This window comes from Electrona antarctica, assembly GCF_951216825.1.
Source record: "Electrona antarctica genome assembly, chromosome: 9".
Classification (NCBI taxonomy): Eukaryota; Metazoa; Chordata; class Actinopteri; order Myctophiformes; family Myctophidae; genus Electrona; species Electrona antarctica.
The window spans coordinates 48,944,764-48,961,635 of record NC_136790.1 but is presented as its reverse complement, the minus strand read 5'-3'; the positions used below and the strand labels follow the sequence as shown (position 1 = coordinate 48,961,635).

At 46.7% G+C, this 16,872-nt stretch overlaps 1 protein-coding gene across 1 annotated transcript in view; it reads left to right on the top strand.

Annotated features, from left to right (window-relative positions):
* Nucleotides 1–560: 560 nt before the first annotated feature.
* LOC306930406 (cadherin-22-like) overlaps nucleotides 561–16,872 on the top strand; it is a 161,296-nt gene continuing 144,984 nt past the window's right edge. The window contains exon 1 of the mRNA XM_079511359.1: nucleotides 561–693. The gene's annotated coding sequence lies outside the window, so the exon portion shown is untranslated. The remainder of the gene's footprint in view (nucleotides 694–16,872) is intronic.

Genomic DNA, 16,872 nt, shown 5'->3' with positions numbered 1-16,872 from the left:
AATTAATGAAGACTGTGTTCTCTCACCTGAACAAAGTGATTTCTTCTTCTCTTTCTCTCCCCACCCTCCTCCGCCCAGTCGTCCATTCCTCCATGCTTCTTCCACCTGAGATCAAGCAGACAGTTAATGACTGCTTCTTCAAAACCTCTCTCGCTCTCGCTCTCGCTCTCTCTCTCTCTCTCTCTCTCTCTCTCTCTCTCTCTCTCTCTCTCTCTCTCTCTCTCCCATCCAGACACAGCATGAGAGTGTTCCTCCCTCTACTGTATCTCTCTCTCTTTCATCCACTAGAGATGGGTGGGCCGCACCATTCTTCTCCCAGGTCCATTAGCAAATTGCATCCTTTTTTTCCTCTCCTCTTGTCTGCTCTCCTCCAACAACACCCATCCCCCCCACCTTATCGTCCCATTACGACTGCATTCATCCTAATTAAATAATTCAAACTTGGAAAAGAATGAAGTTATGAGTCAACCCCCTCTCACTTCTCCCCCCTTCCTCTCCTTTACTTTCCAGGAGTGAATAGGTGGGTGACAAAAGAGAGACTCGGGCCAGCGGACGAACAGAGAGAGAGGAGTGGAGTAACGTGGGATGGCGCGCTGAAGGCGACCCAGAGGGACCCGGGCAGCCATTACTCCTCCAGAGTGACAGCGAGGTCAGTTGGCGGAGACTCGCCAGCGGCGATGCTGCACATACTGGGTAGGTGATGCACCGAGGGCAAAGCTTGCTCAACGCTTTTCTTGATGATCATTAAGGCCGGTGTCAGATAACCATTAGTCTGCTATCCATTAGCCAACACTTTGAATGAAGTCAATGATGTGTTTTCACCTCATTTTGATCCTTGGAGGAAGAAAAGAAGGGAGAAAACCCTCAGTGATATTATTTACCAGCTCTGTAATTACAGGTTTAATAGTAACAATAAAAGCTTCACTCTGGTGCTTTGTAAGTAGTTGACAGACTCTAAAACCACAGGTTATGGTCACCGTTTGGAACAAGTAGTGGAAAGTAACTAAGTACATTTACTTAAGTACTGTACTTTTTTTTTACTTGAGTATTTCCAACTTCCAGTAGGCTACTTCTACTCCACTACATCTCATGCATTACCCACTTCAGCCCTATATATATTTTGGTCTATATTCTGGTCTATATTTTGGTTTGAAAATTTCCGATCTACAAGTATGGGCTTTGTGGGCTTTTAGAACCTCTATTTTCAAAAGATTTGTACATATTTGTAAACTTGAAATGGGACATTCTGCACAATGAGTACTTTTATTTTTGGTATTTCAAGTACTTTTTGATGCCAAAACCTTTGTAGGCTATACTTTTACTCATTTGCATTTCGAATTCCGGACTTTTACATGTAAAGTATTCAGTTTTGACACTTTTACTTAAGTAAAGCATTCGAGTACTTTTTAACAAGTAAGATCTAATGGAGAAATTAACTGCCTTGTAAATGATACAATATGGCATTATTAAGTTTGTGGCTGCTAGTAAAATGACCGTAAACCCCTCAGCGAAATCACTTGCTTGATAAATACACAACTGTGATCCTGTTTCATGAATCAATCTGTTACATTTATACTAGCGTATTTGAATGCATAAGGTAACAGCTGCATTACATTTGTGGTAATCAAATCTTGATTACAATAATAAAATAATTCAGTAGATGGCGAGTCAATCAAATGTAGAGAGTGACAGAGGGCGGGGAAACAGTGTGTGTGTGTGTGTGTGTGTGTGTGTGTGTGCGTGTGCGTGTGCGCGCGTGCACTTTGCGTGCTGGTGTTGCACACGGAAGATGGCAGATATGCAAGCTCAAAATGCTTTGCAGTGCGACATGTTGTGAGCTTGTACATCAGCTATTTTAGGCTGCAGGGTGCTGTATATGGTTACATTGGCAATACATTGTAAAAATGGAATTTGTGTTGTGTAATCGTAAACTGTTGATGTCCTCAGAAGTATGTACAAATGTGACCAGGTCTAGCAAAATGGTCCTCATCTCGCCTATAATGAAAAGGCAGAAAATCTAAAATAAACTTGATTTTTTTTTTTTGTGATTTTCGTTTTTTTTTTCATATTAACACAGCTTGAATGTTGAAGGAGGTTTTCATTCCAACAGATTATTGATTTGGGCAAATTAAATGTATACATTTATAAGTCAAAGTAGGCTAGCCAGCTCTAGGTGTTGAAATGTTGTGAACATTCAAAGGGGATTTTCTCAGCTTTGGGTAAAACGGCACAATCATTTTAAAATGGTCATATCTCCTTCAAATATTTTCCAATTTCATTGAATGATACATCATATGAAAGCTTACATTCTGTAAAAAACTGAAAAATGACTCTGGTCGAGATGAGGGCCTATTTGCCAGACCCGGTCACAAATGTGTGCGTGCGTGTATTTGCCCGACGTGTCTTCCCACTGCTCTGTTCTCCGTGTCTGTCATGTATGGGGCGGCGGTGGCTCAGGGGTAGAGTCTCCGCAGATGGTAACTGCAAGGTCGCCAGTTCGAACCCGGGCTCCCCCAGAGTTAGTGTCGAAGTGTCCTTGAGCAAGACACTGAACCCCTAATTGCTCCTGATGTGCTGGTTGGTACCTTGCATGGTTTCCGCTGCCATCAGTGTATGAATGTGTGTGTGAATGGGTGAATGTAATGCACAATCTATATGTAAAGCGCCTTGGATAAAGGCGCTATATAAATGCACCATTTACCATTTATGTCTAAAATGTGCTGTGTCATGAATTTAAGGTCCTCACAGAGCTCTCTCTGTCTTCATGAGTCTTATCCTGTGTTTTTGGTTTTTAGATATCAGGGTTAATCTGAAGCATCCAATCTTGGAGATTATGTGGCGTTGAATTTAGTTTAACCATCTGCCATCAGTTGTAATTGAATGTATGGCTCTCTCTCTCTCTCTCTCTGTGTGTGTGTGTGTGTGTGTGTGTGTGTGTGTGTGTGTGTGTGTGTGTGTGCGTGTGCGTGCGTGCGCATGTGTACCGCACACTCAATGGAAATTAAGAATTGGGCCTCCGTCTTAAGTATGAGTACTGAATGACCTACATCACTGGTTCCCAAACAGTGGGTCGGGACCCATGTGTGTGTCACGGACACATTTTTATGGGTCCCTTTATTCATTGTTTCCTACATTTTGTTTTTAATCATTATTTCTTCTAAACATGCATCTGATTTGTGTTGATCAATTTCAAAAGTAGAGATGAATAAATCATCAGAGATGTCATTGTTTAGCGGAGGACTTATTATACACAATATCATTCATTCTTCTATCATCACTTTCCTGTCATGACATTTTCTTTTAAATTATAATTAGGTTTTAATAGCATGTCATTATTTGACATTTTTTCTCTAATCTAATCATAGTTCTGTTCTCTTATTTAAGTTAAAGATGGAGTGCAGTGATTTTTTTCCACCCTAAAACATGATCATCAGGTCTTATTGTTATATAAGGAGGTGTAATTTTTTCAAAAAAGTGTACAGTATTTGTTAAAATGTTGTTTTTATGTGGGCACGCCCACCAGTTCATTAAGTATGCCTGGTTTGCCTGGTGGGTGGTGATGGGTGGTGATCCACCTGAACTGAAGCCGCACCCACAGCTGTAGTTGTATGATAAAGGGGGAGGGGTTAGGGGAGGGGCTGATAATGTGATGTCACTATATTACTGTTTATTTCATTGGCACGTTTGACTGTCAAGGGTTCAGCCTCCAGGAAGAAACCCTAAATACAAAGTTAATACACCATTGCACATAAAAACGACCCCAGTGTATCTAATGAAGTACTGTCACCTCATAGACACATGAAAAACTGGAAAAAATGTGGCACTCCATCTTTAAATTGATGTGAATATTTATTGCCGTCACAGCAATCAATTATCACAACCTTCTGGCATTTGAAGCTTGCAGCTGAAATCCACATGTTTTATTTTATTATTTTTACTTATTTATTTTACTTACTTACTTTGCACACAAACCCTTCAGTCACTTAAAGGACCACTTCACCACTTTTCAACATCTCTTCATATAATTGGTCCTCACTAATGTTCATGATAAAACACCACAATTTTTTTCTACTCGGTCTGTGTCTCATAGGAGGGCTTTGGGCAGTTCGGACACCCGTCCACCAGTGACATCATCATTAGGCAGATTTTTTTTTAAAACAAGATTTGTTTTAAAATATATTTAGATTTTTATTATCGTGAGAACGATGGCTTCAACTTTTGCATTGCAACTTTTCAGGAAAAGAAAGCCTGACGTTTCTATTAGCTTGGATTCACCATCGATGATGTCACTGGTGGACGGGTTTCTGAACTGCCCACAGCCTTCCTTTGAGACACAGACTGAGTAGAAAAGAATGGTGGTATTTTATCATGAACATTAGTTAGGACCAATTATAGGAAGAGAAGTTGAAAAGTGGTGAAGTGGTCCTTTAAGTGCCTTACGTCTGCAATAGCAAGTTTTATGACAACACTTTCAGTTGATTCCCTCCGTAAGTTGTGTGAACATTAAAGAATACCTTTTTTTGAGGGTTTTGTGCATTTCCTATTATCTTGGTCTAAAGAAGCTGCTTTACTACTGAACCATAAACCTGCCATTGTTCATTTTATACATTTCTTCATTTTTTACCCGCCATCCCAGAGTGCAGCAACAGCATTTGTCATAAAACAGCACAAAGGTACTGCGCCGGTACGCATCAGAGCTGTTGAAGAGACGTACAAAACGAGGATGTTGCAGTGATTTGTTGTTTTATGCTGTTGTTCAGAGAGGAACAGTACAGTATAGGGAAAAGTATGTCATTGGTACCAATCCAGGATGAGGCATTAAATCCTCCGGCACAGATCTGCGCCAGACTTGCTAGTGCACACATACGTGCACACCCGGCCCTGCCACACACATGCACAAATGTGGCATACAGCTGGTATGTTCAGCACAACATAAGCCACATGTCGCACGCTCTGTCAGTCGGTAACAGAAACAACAACAATGACCTGTGTGTGCTACAGGTCAGGTTGGCATCTGACGGTTGATGTTAGATAAGAGAGTCGTCCCATGTTAGAATAAGAGCTTGTGCTTCAGCAGCAATACATTATATAATAGTATACATCATTTGGAACGTAGAATGTTGAGATGTGCTACTTTTTTGGTTTAGTTTTCTTTGCAAATGTTGCCGTTGTTGAACACAAAGGTGACCATTATTGCATTTGGCGATAGAGACATTTCATTAATGGCTGTAATTATTTACTGTAGCTTCTTTGTCTTGGTTCTGGGTCTTCACCCACCTCATCTGACTAAAGTTATCATTATTAATTATTCTTCATTCCACATTTTACTGATTATTGTGAATGGCCAGTACATTAACCCGAACAATAGTATGGCATTGTAAAATGGAAAATGTGTACGAAAGTTGCATGTATACCCCTCTCTTCACTTTAATTTTCAAAGCCTTTTGCACAGCTCTATTACAAATATACCTCCTATATGAATACTACTTCATTCGATTGTTTTTTTGTTGTTTGTTTGTTGATTGCTCAAGTTTGATTTTATTTACCTTTCCCTCCCTTATCACCATTAGGTGAACCTTCATTTAAATCAATGCCTGTGCATTGTGTTAATGACAGTAAAATGGAATTGAATTGGACAACAAACCTTATATTCAAAATGTAGTTGTGGTCAACGTAGGTTCAGGAGTAGAGACCACACCTCTACCTAAGTTTGACATTTTATTGAAGATGAAAGTGGAATGGGATGAGGAACCCATGGTTATGGTGAGGCTCAGGGTGTGGTGAAGTCTCTGGAGCTGACGGCCATCATTGCTCTACTCGGGGAGCACTCGGTCGTCTCTGCTTCGTCATTATCCCACCTGGATTCCTAGAGAAATAGAGACAGAAGGAAGAAGAGCGAGAATCAAGGAGGAGGTTGGGGTGGACGAGGACGACCAATTTTGATAGCAATGAATAACAAAAATAGCCGATCTACAGTACAAGCGCAGCACTCACAACCCATGTTTGGTCTGTTGTGAAGCAGAACAAACATGGAAAATATTTGAATATAAATTCAAAATCCAAAGTGCATTTAAAGTGTATACACTTTAGATGCACTTAAGATGAGTTTTAGCAAGAAAAAAAGATTGGTATTTGCTCCTCTAAATGAAAATAAGAGTCTGAGCTGCATGTCTGAGTTGGAAATGGATTTTCAGAAGCTTTGCAAAATCTCTACTTCAAAAAGTTTTAACACAGTGCATGTCATGGTTGTTTGAGTGTGCAAGCTCAAACTGATTGATGTGTGAACACGTGTATGTGGTGCAGATGAGCACTGTGTATTGTGAATATCGCTGTGTGAACTATATAGCACTCTTTTATGGTTTCAATATGTTTTCCTGTCTGTGTGTGCGCGTGCGTGCGTGCGTGCGTGTGTGCGTGTGTGCGTGCGTAATATAATAGGCAACTAATTCAGATGAGATCCCATTGGTTTCGAGATATTACAGAACCGCCAGCTGGTGCATGTCCAGCTCGCCATGCCATTCTACAGTAGAGGGCAGTGATAGGGTACTTCACCATTCTACAGTAGAGGGCAGTGATAGGGTACTTCACCATTCTACAGTAGAGGGCAGTGATAGGGTACTTCATAATGCCATTCTACAGTAGAGGGCAGTGATAGGGTACTTCATAATGCCATTCTACAGTAGAGGGCAGTGATAGGGTACTTCATAATGCCATTCTACAGTAGAGGGCAGTGATAGGGTACTTCATAATGCCATTCTACAGTAGAGGGCAGTGATAGGGTACTTCATAATGCCATTCTACAGTAGAGGGCAGTGATAGGGTACTTCATAAATGGTGCATTCATACAGAACTTTGCTCTTGCCCCAAAGCGCAGATCCATCTTTACAGTGCACCTTTCTCCCAAGTTGCCTAAATTGTCGTGTAATCTGATTCTAGATCAGCCAAATCATTACTCAACTTAGCAGTTCATGCATTTCTGATACGTGCCCATCACAGATCTTCTCGGCTCCATTCCATCACAGATCTTCTCGGCTCCATTCCATCACAGATCTTCTCGGCTCCATTCCATCACAGATCTTCTCGGCTCCATTCCATCACAGATCTTCTCGGCTCCATTCCATCACAGATCTTATCGGCTCCATTCCATCACAGATCTTCTCGGCTCCATTCCATCACAGGTCTTCTCGGCTCCATTCCATCACAGGTCTTCTCGGCTCCATTCCATCACAGGTCTTATCGGCTCCATTCCATCACAGATCTTCTCGGCTCCATTCCATCACAGGTCTTCTCGGCTCCATTCCATCACAGGTCTTCTCGGCTCCATTCCATCACAGATCTTCTCGGCTCCATTCCATCACAGGTCTTCTCGGCTCCATTCCATCACAGGTCTTCTCGGCTCCATTCCATCACAGATCTTCTCGGCTCCATTCCATCACAGGTCTTCTCGGCTCCATTCCATCACAGGTCTTCTCGGCTCCATTCCATCACAGATCTTCTCGGCTCCATTCCATCACAGATCTTCTCGGCTCCATTCCATCACAGATCTTCTCGGCTCCATTCCATCACAGATCTTCTCGGCTCCATTCCATCACAGATCTTCTCGGCTCCATTCCATCACAGATCTTATCGGCTCCATTCCATCACAGATCTTATCGGCTCCTCCAAATACATTTCCTGATTCATTTTAGTTGCCTTTTTCCACAATTATTTACCGGTAATTGTGTGTGTATCCTTATTTATGCAGGAGAGCCTTAGAATTTATGATGAACTAATTTAAGATTGTTCGATGATGATGATTATTATTGTTCATTTTTTGCATTCATTTGACTTGTTAGTTATTCATTTACTGTGCATTTACAACACATGATGTGAAGGTCTGGATATGATATGAGGTAGATTATTTTGTTTTACAACACATAACTAATGGAATGATGTGAAGGTCTGGATATGAGGTAGAATATTTTGTTTTACAACACATAACTAATGGAATGATGTGAAGGTCTGGATATGAGGTAGATTATGTTGTTTTACAACACATAACTAATGGAATGATGTGAAGGTCTGCATATGAGGTAGATTATTTTGTTTTACAACACATAACTAATGGAATGATGTGAAGGTCTGGTTATGAGGTAGATAGTTTTTTCTCATTGTGAATATTTGCTGGGTGTTGGTGAGCTGTCTCGCTGCCTAAGCAGGTCATTAGATGATTTTACAGCATTTTATGAGCAAGGGACTGAGTACAAGGATGTGGTCTATGAAGTGGTCTGTAAAATTGTGTGGTCTGCATATGAAAAAGATGAAGATGGTTATAAAGCAAGATATTACAAGTGGTGGAAAGTAACTACAAAAGTACATTTACTTAAGCACTGTAGGCCTACTTTAGTACAATTTTGAGTTATTTGTACTTTACTTAACAATTTCCAATACGTTTACTTCTACACTACTACATCTCGGAAGCAAATATTGTACTTTTACTCCACTACATTTATTTGAAAACTTTAATTACTTTTATTATTACAAAACATACATTAAACACAGCCCTATATACATTTTGGCTATTTTAAATGTATTTTGTATTGAAAACTTGAAATGGGACATTCTGCATATTGAGTACTTTCTGCTTTTGGTACTTGAGTTCTGGACTTTTACTTGTAACAGAGTAGTTCTACAGTATTGATACTTTTACCTTTAAAACAACTACTTTATCCACCACTATGTATGAATAATAGTTCCAATTCAACATGTTCTTTTACGTTTCTTTTTTCTCTCATATTGCTGCTTCACTGCCATAATGTTAGTTCATTGTGGAGTGAAGAGAGTGGTTCATTATTGTTGCTCGGCTGCTATCAGGGTCGTTCAGTTGTTGTGTTATGGACCATATGGTTGCTTTGGGAGCTGTAAGCAACAATTGAAATGGCTACAATGAAAGATATTTACTAGCAGAGAATGCAATTAATGGAGTTGGAACAACAGATGTTCAGGAGGAGGAGAAACGCACCTTGGCCCTGCCCTTCAGGCCACTCTCCGCCCCCCACGTCAATCTACCTGTCCCTATTTATACCTGCCCAGTACCACCCAGAATCCTCCATGTTTCGCCCGCGTCGCACACTAGCCGCCTTCCTACAGGCTTCTCGCAAAATTGATTAATAGCCTACTATTCCTTCACTTACCGTCGTCCACGGAACCAGCTTTCTACCTCCTTCGTCCGTCATAACCCCCGCCGCCATATAGCCACGGCGTCCCCGTTCTCCACCTCCAGCAACAACAACATCCACGGCTTCCAACTCCGTTACCGGCTCCGTACTTCCAACGCCACCCAGGCTCACCAACACGTTTGCTGCGGGATACAAGGACAGACGCCTCCCGCCCCACTTTCAAAACCGGCACACCGTTCCGTCTCGACACGGGACCCCCGCCGATCAGATGACGTCACTCACAGTTCCAGAGCCACGCCGTTCGAGCCAAGCAGAACGATCCATCCGCCCCACCAACGCAACAACTCACAAAGCTAAGTTTCATTCAACTGTCACAAGCCACAGCGTAGCTCAGGGCTTTCCATTCATGCCCGAAGCTTCACTGACGCGCAGCCTGTCACGTCATCACTCCGTGACAGCCACAACCAGAAGCAGTTCTTGCTGAAACCACACGGGGTCGCTGAAAGCCAGCTAACGGATTGCACTCCATAGTGTTTCTCCCTGCGGCCATAGGCTTCCACGCAACTTTCATTAATAGTATTGGTTTGCACTTCACAATGCATTCCCCGCAGCCAGGCTTCTTTATGTTCGTTTCTTCTTGATATGGACATAACAAATGTGCCGCTTGCACACTTGTACAATTGTAGATGCATCGTCTACAGGTGTTAGCACATGCAGTCTTTCGTTCAGGCCTCAGCCTTCCCTTCAGCCTTTCTGTCCGTCAGATAGCCATGCTCCCATCCCTTCTTTCAGCTTTTAGTTAGGTTCCCAGCCAGTCGGTCAACCAGTCATGCTCCCAGCCTTCCATTCAGGCCCCAGCCATTCTTTCAGCTATCCATGCAGCCAGTCAGCCAGTCACGCCCCCAGCCTCCGCCATGCTCCCAGCGCCCTTTCAGGCCCCAGCCATCCTTTCAACAGACGTATAGCTTGTCATGTAGACAGCACAATAATTGCTTTGCATGTAGTCATAGCATAGTACCGTTATATATGCATAGTTTATATGTATAGTGTCTTATATAGTTATGTTCTAGTTACGTTCTTAGCTTACGCATGTTTCATGATAAATGCTTTTTTTATACGTGATGTATGCTCTTGCTTTGTTCCTGCCTAATGTAAGTTGCTCCGGATTAAGAGCGTCTGCTAAATGCCTGAATTGTTTTCAGCCATTTCTTTCAGCCAGTCGGTCAGCCATTCACACTCTCAGCCTCTCACGCAGGCCCCAGCCATTCTTTCAGCCATTCATTTAGCCAGTCAGCCAGTCACGCCCTCAGCCGCGCCTCCCTCAGGCCCCAGCCATTCTTTCAGCCCTACCTCCTCCCTCCCCTCCACCCCTTCCCTTCCACACTTCTCCCCACCACCCCTCCCCCACATGGCACATTTCTTCCGAACAGCGCAAACAGCGCAACCCTCCCAAGCTCCCCCCCTCCACCAGCACAATCCCCACAATCAGTGAAACCCCTCCAAACCCCCCCACCTCAGCGCCTGCCCCCCACACCCTCACGTCCTGTCCCTCCTTCCTCCTCCGCCTCGCAGGCCGCTCTACCCCCCACCGCCCCCCCCCCGCCCCCCCCTCCCCACTCAAACTTCCCCCGCCCCCCCATCCCTCGCCACCTTGGTTGGCTGCATTGATCTAGGTTCTGCCCGCCTCGCCCCCCCTGGCTCCGCCCGCCTTCCCTCAGGTTCTGCCCGCCTGTCCCCAGGTTCTGCCCGCCTACCCCCCCTTCCTGGCCCCTCTCCACCCTACGCTGGATCTCCCCAGCGTTCACACTACGCTGGTACCCCCCAGCGTCTTTTCCAACCCCTCCTACCCCCCCCCCCCCCCGCCCCCTCCTTTCTCTCTCTCGCCAGTCAGACAGCCACGCTCCCGGCCTTTCATCCAGGCCCCCGTCCCCCCTCCTCTCTCCTCACAGCCTCCGGTGATGGCTCTGCCCACCGTCCCTTCACCCCCCCCAGCCACCCCGCCACCTCCGCCGATGGCTCCACCCAACTCCCTTCCCTTCCCTCCCGTCATCCTACCCCTCCCACCCTCCTCACCCAGTTCTTTCAGCTTGGACACACTCTGTTTTCACCATTCGATATTGCTGTATTTAGTGCATGTTGTTGATTTTGTGTTTTGTATTCCGGCTACATTGAACAAAGGTTAGGACGACAACGACGATGATGATGATGATGATGATGATGATGATGATCCTGACCCCTCCTCCCGGCGCCGTACGCCCCCCCGCTCAGTTTCCCCCGGACGGCACCGCTTGCCTCCCCCGTCCCCCTCCTATCCTTCCACAGCTAGTCCGGCGGCCGCCCCACCCAACCCCCCTCCGCCCTCTCCTAAAACCCCCCGCCCCCTTCCTTCTCTCCCTCCACAGCTAGTCCGGCGGCCGCCCCGCCCAACACCCCTCCGCCCCCCCCCCTAACCCCCCCCACCCCTCCCCGTCCCCCCTCCCTCTCTCCTATCCCCGTCCCCCCTCCCTCTCTCCTATCCCCCCCTCCCCCGCCCCCCCTCTCTTTCACAGCTAATCCGGCGATGGCTCCGCCCATCGTCCCTTCACCCCTCCCCTAACCCCACCCCCACCCCTCCGTTCTCTCCCATCCCCCTCCCCACGTAGCACGTACTGGTCTGGCAGCCCGTACTCTGGTCGGGCAGCCCACTTCCCCTTAGGCCCCGCCCACCTTCCCTCGGCGCTGCCCGCCTTCCCTCAGGCTCTGCCCGCCTGCCCCCAGGCCCCGCCCACCTTCCCCCAGGCTCTGCCCGCTTTTCCTCAGGCTCTGCCAGCCTGCCCCGCCCACCTTCCCTCTGCGCCGCTCGCCTTCCCTCAGGCTCTGCCCGCCTCCCCTTAGGCCCCGCCCACCTTCCCTCGGCGCCGCCCGCCTTCCCTCAGGTTCTGCCCGCCTGCCCCCAGGCCCCGCCCACCTTCCCTCGGCGCCGCCCGCCTTCCTTCAGGCTCTGCCCGCCTGCCCCTCCCCCTCCCGGCCCGCCCTCCCGGCCCCCTCCCACCCTACGCTGGCTCTCCCCAGCGTCCCCCCCTTCCCTCTCTCTCTTCACAGATAATCCTCCCTCTCTCTCTTCACAGCTAGTCCGGCGGCCGCCCGCCCAATTCCCCTCCGCCCCCTCCTACCCCCCTCCCATCCACCCCCTCCCCCGTCTCCCCTCCTTCTCTCTTCTCACAGCTAGTCCCGCCCCGAGAGTGCCTGCCCCAGGAGTTTCAGCTAGACCACTTCCCCCACGCTCGATCCGCCTTCCTCCCGACTCACTCCCACCCCCAGTTCTAGACCTTGCTCTTTTTTTTTGGGGTCCTAGAATGCCTACTACGCACAGACACGGGTTCCTCACTCAGACCCGTATCCTGCCCCAGACCCTCAATCTCCGGTCACCATTCTCCCCCGGAACTCCCTCTCGACACCTCTCCTAGGTGGTCGGCTCGGACCGTCCGCCCCCTCAACTCTCCCTTCCCCAGACCTTGCCATGCCCTCCGCTTTCACTACGCCCTCCGCCCTCACTAGTCACTTTCACTAGCCACGGCCACTTCACTCCTCCGCCCCTGCAACTCTCCCTTCCCTAGACCTCGCCACGCCCTCCGCCTTCACTAGCCACTTCCGCTAGCCATGGCCACTTCACTCCTCCGCCCCTACAACTCTCCCTACCCTAGACCTCGCCACGCCCTCCGCCTTCACTAGCCACTTCCGCTAGCCACGGCCACTTCACTCCTCCGCCCCTACAACTCTCCCTTCCCTAGACTTCGCCACACCCTCCGCCTTCACTAGCCACTTTCACTAGGCACGGCCACTTCGCTCCTCCGCCCCTACAACTCTCCCTTCCCTAGACCTCGCCACGCCCTCGGCCTTCACTAGCCACTTTCACTAGCCACGGCCACTCCACTCCTCCACTCATGCCTCCACGACCAGAGCTGCTCCCCGTCAGTCCTCGGAACCCCGGTTAACAACGTCCGCACCAGACGCTGCCACGACCCCCAGACCTCCTTCGCCCACGCAACCGGAACCACTGCCTCGCAGCTCGGTTCCCATCGCACACGGTCAAATCCCCAACACCCTAGCGACTCCCGCAGACAACTTCCCGCAGACAACTTCCACGCCACTCCTTCCACATCGGCACCGCCGCCAGCCGAGGCCCCCAGGACCACGCCGTCCACCTGCTTGGCAGATGGGCTTCCCAAGCCTACCAGTCCCACCCGTACGAACCTCCTCTGCCTTAGAACAGCCCTTCCCCTAATTAGTAGTCGCTCCCCGTTGTTCCTTTTGGGGATATCGTCCATGCGCACCGTAAGACGAACGCCTTACGACGAACGCCACACGACGAGTGCCATTCGACCACCTCCCCAAAGACTCAGGGTCGGCGACCCCCCCGGAACCTACACATCCGTATTCATTCATCCCTCCTGCATCCCTCCATTCCTTCACTGTCAATAAATCACTTAAACCTCCCCAATGGTGTGTTTATTCCTACTAGTGAAATGGAGTTGGAACAACAGATGTTCAGGAGGAGGAGAAACGCACCTTGGCCCTGCCCTTCAGGCCACTCTCCGCCCCCCACGTCAATCTACCTGTCCCTATTTATACCTGCCCAGTACCACCCAGAATCCTCCATGTTTCGCCCGCGTCGCCGCGTCGCACACTAGCCGCCTTCCTACAGGCTTCTCGCAACCCACCCCCACCCCTTCACCACCTATTAAACAAAACTCTCTCCTCTCCTTCTCAGGTTCTTGCGGGGGATATCGTCCATGCGCACCGTAAGACGAACGCCTTACGACGAACGCCACACGACGAGTGCCATTCGACCACCTCCCCAAAGACTCAGGGTCGGCGACCCCCCCGGAACCTACACATCCGTATTCATTCATCCCTCCTGCATCCCTCCATTCCTTCACTGTCAATAAATCACTTAAACCTCCCCAATGGTGTGTTTATTCCTACTAGTGAATGAGCCAAATGGGGAGGCTGTTATTTGTTTGATGTTGTGTATTTACTGTATATGTAGGCTAATAAAAGCACATACAGTAACAATGTGCAGAAGTTATACTAGGATATTGCTGTATTGTTACGTGAGATTCAGACCCACTGGATTGTTGTACTCCTGGGTTTCTTCATGAATAATATAATAGGCAACTAATTCAATATAACATTCTCCGGCTGACCTTTGTGGAAAGAAAACTTGCAGTTAAGAAATGTGCTAAGAATACTGTAAATAATATGGGTATCAGAAAATGGATTAACTGAAACATTGCAAAGAGTTGACATGACAGTGCAATTCATTTTGCTTGTTTATACAGTACATGCAGCATAACTATTCATCTTGATTGGACTTTACTGAATGTTTTTTACTTTACTTAAACACAGCTTAAAAAACATTGCATTGCAACGAAAAAGCATGTGACAGAGAATAGTCAAAGTGTATCATTCACTCAGACAAATAATGGTTCTTAATAGGCAACCATTCACCAAAAATAGTAGATCTACAAGCTCACAATGCGTCACAACATAGACCCGCTGTTTTCAATGAAGAGATTTGGTGTGGAGGGGAAAAAAGGAACAGATACATAATATAGACCCCTGGGAGACACCCATTGATGAAGTGTGCACCATTCAAATAAATTGATCTGAAAGCTTCTTTCTGGAAGCAAAAACTGTTCTTCTAGTTATGAAATCTCTCTGAAGAACCAATTTCAGTGTTCGGTGTGTTGTTGAGCCCAACCCTAGTTCTGGAAACATTTTGGCATTCCCTCAGTACCGCTGCTGTGGGGCAAATTGTATAATAGGTTATGGTATTTTAGAATTTGATGAATTCCCAGTTTCCCTAGAAATGGCCGTGAAACAGCATTGCAGGCTTATAACGGCCGTCACAGATAACTTCTACCCACAGCGCTGCACTGCAGCAATGTGATTTGATACAGTGATTCTGAGATAACAGTTTCAGATGGCCTAACCCAATAAGCTCAATACAAAACAAAAGTCCAATATGATGCTATGTGTTCAAACCCTGTTACCCATCTCCAGAGATCCTGTGTGCAGATGGAAGGAGGCGTGAGACACGTATCAAGTGCACATTGATCATTATTGGGGGTAATGTCTTTGCGCGTGTGTTGTTGTTTGCTCTTTCTTGTGTCTGGTGTGTGAGTACTGTATGTGTATTGTGTAAGCTTGAGATTGCACTGCGCGTCAGTCTAATCATTCCATGTTAGCTACAGTATGGCAGCTGGCAGGCAGACAGACCTGTTAGCTACGGATGGCAGGCAGGCAGGCGGGCAGACTGCACACTAACTCCTGCTCCCGTTGCTCCTATTGATCGGCCAGGGCCTTTAAGGAGAAACAGGCAGCTACTTTGTTTTTTGCATCTGTAAACACCACACAGTGGGTGTAGACGTTGGCTGTTGTGGCAGACACTGGCGGTGACGGATTATATTCCACACCGCCGTGCAGACACGGGCGGTGAATATTGATGGTGTATAGCATTGCTTTACGTGTCGGCTGTATGGCTGCTGCTGTTGCTGCTTCACAATGGATTTGTTTTAGGGGGAAAATGTGAGTGAACAGCTAAAGGTGATGTGAGTGAACAGCTACCATAGTTGGCCTTCGGCTCTGCTGCAATTTTCTCCCTGCTCGGCACAATTAAACACCATCATTAAAGATAAAGAGCAGGGAGATAGATATACAATAACAATCCCCCATGGGGAACAGAAATAACAGAGGGCCCACCGGTGGTGCTGGGGTGGTGGTGGGAGCAAACGGTGCATAACAACAACCAGGAACCATATGCAGAGGAAGGCAGGAAGAATGCATGCAGTCTAGGTGAGCTTAAATACCCCGCCCAATTGGTCAGCTGACTGCCATATCAGCGTATGACGCGTGGGTCTTGCAAACACTGTATACACCCACATAGTAATGCAGCATATTAACCCCTCGAATACATTAATGTCCCTTGAGCATAGCATGAACCCGCTCGAGTATATCTGACTGAACTAACTCTGCAAGCTACGTATCATTTATATTTCCAAACTTCATGGAAAGACAGACTAACCAAGAACTGAAGCTGGAAGCTGTTAAACTGTCATACATTCCAGCTAATAGGTTCCCATAAGCCCTCTTGCTCTCTGCTGTTTCAAAAGACATCCTAACATCCAGTGAGCTTTCAATCGTTTTTTATTTTTTTATTTTTTTGACATCCTCTTCCATCTTTCATAAATAGAAAAAAATATATAGAGAGAAAAACCCTAAGGCAATGAAACAGCAATAGGAATTTCTGCCCGGCAGCCACTGTCATCGTCTCGGTTACAATAGTGAAGTAAGCCTCTGTTTTTCAACCAGTGATCCATTATAACATCTAGATCTATACGTTCACAATGTCTCACATCGTGATGCATTGTGAGCTTGTAGATCGGCTATTTTCGGTGTGTGACAGAAGCACACAAAAAAAGAGTGAATCTGTTTTGTGATCATGATGTTATTTATGAATTTAAAAAAATATATAAAATGGAAATGAAACAGAATGTGTTATTCCTTCTACTAAATATATCTACAGGGCAGTGCGTTGGTAAAGCATGTTGTAAATATGCTACTGTAGTGGTCCAGAGCTCACAGAAGGTTGAGAACCACTGAACTAAGCCACAGGATCTTGGAGGAAGCAACGAGACTTTTAATAAACAAGACATTCATTGATCTGTGGACC